Below are 6174 nucleotides of genomic sequence, written 5' to 3' on the forward strand. Positions count from 1 at the left end.
AGGAATGCATCTTTTTCTTCTTGGTGGGCCATTTGTTGGCATATAATTATTCTTGGTAATCTCTTATGAGCTTTTGTATATCTGTAGTATATGTCATTTGTAATTATCATTTGTATAACATTTGTAATGTCTCCTCTTTAATTCCGTTTCACTTATTTGAGTATTATTTTTTTAAGTTAGTCTAGCTAAAGGTTTGTCAATTTCATTTATCTGGTCTATAAAACCAGCTGTTTTATTGATTTTTTCTATCCTCTTACAGTGTTTATTTCCTTTATTTCTGCTCTGAGTTTTACAGTGTTCTCAATTCTGCTAACTTCAGGCTTTGTTCTTTTTCTAATTCCTTGATGGATAATGTTAGACTTTTTATTTGATATTTTTCTATTTTCTTAATACATATTTATTGCCATAAACTTCACTCTAACAACTACTTTTTCAGCCTCCCATAAATTTGGTGTGTTGTGTTTCCATTTTCATGTTTCAAGATATTATTTCCCTTTTGTTTTATTATTTAACCCACTGATTTTCAGGAGTGTGTTGCTTAGTTTCCATAAGTTTTCCAGCCTTCCTCGTGTTGTTGATTTCTAGTTTCATACCATGTGGTCAGAAAAGAAACTTCATATGAATTCAATCTTCTTGAATTTCCTAATACTTGTTTTATGGCCTGTTACATGATCTAAGCTAGAGAGCAGTCTGTGTGTCCTTGAGAAGAGTGTGTATTCTGCTGCTGCCGGATATAATGTTTTATAAATATGTTAGGTCCATTCAGTCTAATACACAGCTCAAGGCAAACATTTCCTTGTTGATTTTCTGTCTGAATGATATATCCATTGCTGAAAGTGGGGTATGGGGTATTTAAGCCCTACTATTATTTTATTTTGTCTACTCCTCCCTTAAGACATGCTGCTGCTGCTAAGTCGCTTCACTCATGTCCAACTCTGTGCGACCCCAGAGACGGCAGCCCATCAGGCTCCCCCATTCCTGGGATTCTCCAGGCAAGAACACTGGAGTGGGTTGCCATTTCCTTCTCCAATGTATGAAAGTGAAAAGTGAAAGTGAAGTCGCTCAGTCATGTCTGACTCTTCGTGATCCCATGGACTGCAACCCACCAGGCTCCTCCGTCCCTGGGATTTTCCAGGCAAGAGTACTGGAGTGGGGTGCCATTGCTTTCTCCTTAAGACATGCCAGTATTTGTTTAATATATTTAGCTGCTCTAATAGGGAGTGCATATATATTTCAATTGTTCGTTTTCTTGATAAACTGATTTATCATTATATAATAACCTTCTTTATCTCATTTTTAGCTTAAATTCTATTTTATATAAGTAACTAAGTACTCAAACTTTCTTTTTGTTTCCACTTTTCATGGAATACCTTAGTCCACCCCTTTGTTCTGAAATTACATGTGCGCATGAATGCTAAGTCACTTCAGTTGTGTCCAACTGTGTGACCCTATGTCCCACCAGTCTCCTCTGTCCATGGGATTCTCCAGGCAAGAATACTGGAGTGGTTGCCATGCCCTCCTCCAGGGTCTCAAATGTCATGTGTCCTTAATGCTAAAGTGAATCTCTCAGAGGCAGCATATAATTTGAGTCTTATTTTCTTAAGCCATCCTGAAAGTCTGTGCCTTTTGACTTCTGGATTAAATTCATTTACATTTAGAGTAATTACTGATATATAAAAGACTTAACCATTGCCATCATATATTAATTTCTTTCTGTTGATGAAATTGTTGTATATATACAAAATTCTCTGAGCTCTCCAGAAATGTTGTGCTGGAATAAATAAGAGAATTTAGCAAGAGGATACAAAGCCAATATACAAAAATTATTTATATGCTAGCAACAAATAATTAGAAATTAAAATTTAGGGTTTCCAGTTCAAGATGGTAATGTAGGAAGATCATGAACCCACCATCTCCCATGGGCACTCCAAATCTACAGCTACATATAGAACAATTTCTGCTGAAAAAAAAAACAAAAAACTAAAAACTAGCTGAGTACTTCCTACACATTGGGCAAATGAGATAAAACCCAAACTGAAGCAGGTAAAAGAGGCTGAGACATGCTGTTACCATAAACCCTCCTCCTAGTGAGGCAATCCACAACTGGGAGGGAACTCAAAACCCCAAGCTTCTGTCTGACACGTGAACCCCACATTGGGCACCGCAGCTCTTAACACTTGCACCTGAGAGAAAAGCCCCCAAAGCATCAAGCTTTGAAAGCCAATGAGGCTTGTGTCCACAGAGCCAGAAAGCTATAGTGAGCTGAGAAAATTCCACAAGCACCCAGGTGCAGAGGCAACCACAAAAAAACACCCAGACTTTCTGAAAGTGTTTATTTGCTTACCTCAGAGCATCAGCCTAAGGAGCAGGCATCTAATTTAAAACATATCAAGGAGCCGATCCAGGGAACGAGGCTGGCAGATGCCATCTTTACACATTCCCCTCGCCTCACTCCAAGGTCTAGCATCTACCACATAGAAGTTGGTATCCTCATCTAGCACCCAGATCTCGGAGGCTGCTGCCCAGGAGGCACCTCTAGATAGCTTGGCTCTCATGGGCAGTGGGGTTGCAGGTCCAGGTCAGTTCAGTCGCTCAGTCATGTCCGACTCTTTATGACCCCATGAATCACAGCACGCCAGGCCTCCCTGTCCATCACCAACTCCCGGAGTTCACTCAGACTCACGTCCATCGAGTCAGTGATGCCATCCAGCCATCTCATCCTCTGTCATCCCCTTCTCTGCCTGCCCTCAATCTTTCCCAGAATCACGGTCTTTTCAAATGAGTTAGCTCTTTGCATCAGGTGGCCAAAGTATTGGGGTTGCAGCTTCAAAATCAGTCCTAACAATGAACATCCAGGACTGATCTCCTTTAGGATGGACTGGTTGGATCTCCTTGCAGTCCAAGGGACTCTCAAGAGTCTTCTCCAACACCACAGTTCAAAGGCATCAATTCTTTGGTGCTCAACTTTCCTTATAGTCCAACTCTCACATCCATACATGGCTACTGGAAAAAACATAGCCTTGACTGGACGGACCTTTGTTGGTCAAGTACTATCTCTGCTCTTTAATATGCTGTCTAGGTTAATCATAACTTTCCTGCCAAAGAGTAAGCATCTTTTAATTTCATGGCTGCAGTCACCATCTGCAGTCATTCTGGAGCCCCAAAAAATAAAGTCTGGCTCTGTTTCCACATTTTCCCCATCTATTTGACAGGAAGTGATGCAACCAGATGCCATGATCTTAGTTTCCTGAATACTGAGTTTTAGGTCAACTTTTTCACTCTCCTCTTTCACTTTTTCAAGAGGCTCTTTAGTTCTTTACTTTCTGCCATAAGGGTGGTGTCATCTGCATATCTGAGGTTATTGATATTTCTCCCGGCAATCTTGATTCCAGCTTGTGATTCATCCAGTCCAGCATTTCTCATGATGTACTCTACATATATGTTAAATAAGCAGGGTGACAATATACAGCCTTGACGTACTCCTTTTCCTATTTGGAACCAGTCTGTTGTTCCATGTCCAGTTCTAACTGTTGCTTCCTGACCTGCATACAGATTTCTCAAGAGGCAGATCAGATGGTCTGGTATTCCAATCTTCTGAAGAATTTTCCACAGCCTATTGTGATCCACAGAGTCAAAGGCTTTGGCATAGTCAATAAAGCAGAGAGAGATGTTTTTCTGGAACTCTCTTTCTTTTTCAATGATCCAGTGGATGTTCGGAGAAGCCAATGGCACCCCACTCCAGTACTCTTGCCTGGAAAATCCCATGGATGGAGGAGCCTGGTAGGCTGCCGTCCGTGGGGTCGCTAAGAGTAGGACACGACTGAGCGACTTCACTTTCATTTTCACTTTCATGCATTGGAGAAGGAAATGGCAACCCACTCCAGTGTTCTTGCCTGGAGAATCCCAGTGACGGGGGAGACTGATGGGCTGTCGTCTATGGGGTCGCACGGAGTCGGACATGACTGAAGCGACTTAGCAGCAGCAACAGCAGTGAATGTTGGGAATTTGATCTCTGGTACCTCTGCCTTTTCTAAATCCAGCTTGAACATCTGGAAGTTCATGGTTCATGTATTGCTGAAGCCTGGCTTGGAGAATTTTGAGTATTACTTTGCTTGCATGTGAGATGAGTGCAATTGTGTGGTAGTTTGAACATTCTTTGGCATTGCCTTTCTTAGGGACTGGAATGAAAACTGACCGTTTCCAGTCCTGTGGCAACTGCTGTTTTTCAAATTTGCAGGCATATGGAGTGCAGCACTTTCACAGCATCATCTTTCAGGATTTGAAATAGCTCAACTGGAATTCCATCACCTCCATTAGCTTTGTTCATAGTGATGCTTCCTAAGGCCCACTTGACATCACATTCCAGGATGTCTGGCTCTAGGTAAGTGATCACACCATCGTAATTATCTGGGTCATGCAAATCTTTTTGTACAGTTCTGTGTATTCTTACCACCTCTTCTTAATATCTTCTGCTTCTGTTAGGTCCATACCATTTCTGTTCGTTATTGAGCCCATCTTTGCATGAAATGTTGCCTTGGTCTCAGGGAACTGTAACAAATGGAGAAAGAGTTCTTAACTGGCTACCACCCTGGTAGTCCAGCAGGAGGCAGCAAATGGAGGCAGTGAGTCTGAAAGAAGTCCACTGGCTCATCTTCACAGTTGTAGTCTCAGGACAGACTTCGATCTAAACACATTTCTCAGTTCTGACTCTCATTGTATCCAGAGACCTTGGAGGAGGCCAGGTTAATTTCATGCTACCTCTCCATGCTCCAGAGGGCCAGCATCTGGAAGGGAACCACACATGTGCCAGTGACCTGTTTGTTACCTTTGGTGCTGGTGTTTGTGGCTGCAATCCAGGGATGCCCCGTTAGTGTCCTTGGTCTTGTGGGACTATAACAATCAGAATGACCTACCACCCGCAGGCACAGTGCAGACAGCAGACAGAAACACATTCTGGTCTGCTGTGACTCTGGCCTGCCTGCTGGTCCTGCAGCTTCAGCCTGAAGCAGGCGTTGGGTTTGACACAGATCTGGGGTTCTCAGGTCATATTTGGCCCATTTCAGACCAAAGCTAGCAACACCTATTTGTTCATATGTGGTCTGTGGTTGCTTTTGCATGAAAATAAGAGTTGAGTAATTGCAACAGAGACTGTAGGGCCCACAAGACAAAAATATTTATGGTATTGAGTTCAGTTCAGTTCAGTCACTCAGTCGTGTCTGACTCCTTTCGACCCCATGAATCACAGCACACCAGGCCACCTTGTCCAACATCAACTCCCGGAGTTCACTCAGACTCACATCCATCAAGTCAGTGATGCCATCCAGCCATCTCATCCTCTGTCATCCCCTTCTCCTCCTGCCCCCAATCCCTCCCAGCATTAGAGTCTTTTCCAACTCTTCGCATGAGGTGGCCAAAGTATTGGAGTTTCAGCTTTAGCATCATTCCTTCCAAAGAAATCCCAGGGCTGATCTCCTTCAGAATGGACTGGTTGGATCTCCTTGCAGTCCAAGGGACTCTCAAGAGTCTTCCCCAACACCACAGTTCAAAAACATCAATTCTTCAGTGCTCAGCTTTCTTCACAGTCCAACTGTCACATCCATACATGACCACTGGAAAAACCATAGCCTTGACTAGATGGCCCTTTGTTGGCAAAGGAATGTCTCTGCTTTTCAATATGTTATCTAGGTTGGTCATAACTTTCCTTCCAAGGAGGAAGCATCTTTTAATTTCATGGCTGCAGTCACCATCTGCAGTGATTTTGGACTCCCCTCCCAAAAAAAAAACCTGACACTGTTTCCACTGTTTCCCCATCTATTTCCCATGAAGTGATGGGACCAGATGCCATGATCTTCGTTTTCTGAGTGTTGAGCTTTAAGCCAACTTTTTCACTCTCCACTTTCACTTTCATCAAGAGGCTGTTTAGTTCCTCTTCACTTTCTACCATAAGGGTGGTGTTATCTGCATACCTGAGGTTATTGATATTTCTCCCGGCAATCTTGATTCCAGCTTGTGCTTCTTCCAGTCCAGCATTTCTCATGATGTACACTGCATATAAGTTAAATAAGCAGGGTGACAATATACAGCCTTGACGTACTCCTTTTCCTATTTGGAACCAGTCTGTTGTTCCATGTCCAGTTCTAACTGTTGCTTCCTGACCTGCATATAGGTTTCTCA

Source organism: Bos indicus, chromosome 23 (genome assembly GCF_029378745.1).
Source record: "Bos indicus isolate NIAB-ARS_2022 breed Sahiwal x Tharparkar chromosome 23, NIAB-ARS_B.indTharparkar_mat_pri_1.0, whole genome shotgun sequence".
Classification (NCBI taxonomy): Eukaryota; Metazoa; Chordata; class Mammalia; order Artiodactyla; family Bovidae; genus Bos; species Bos indicus.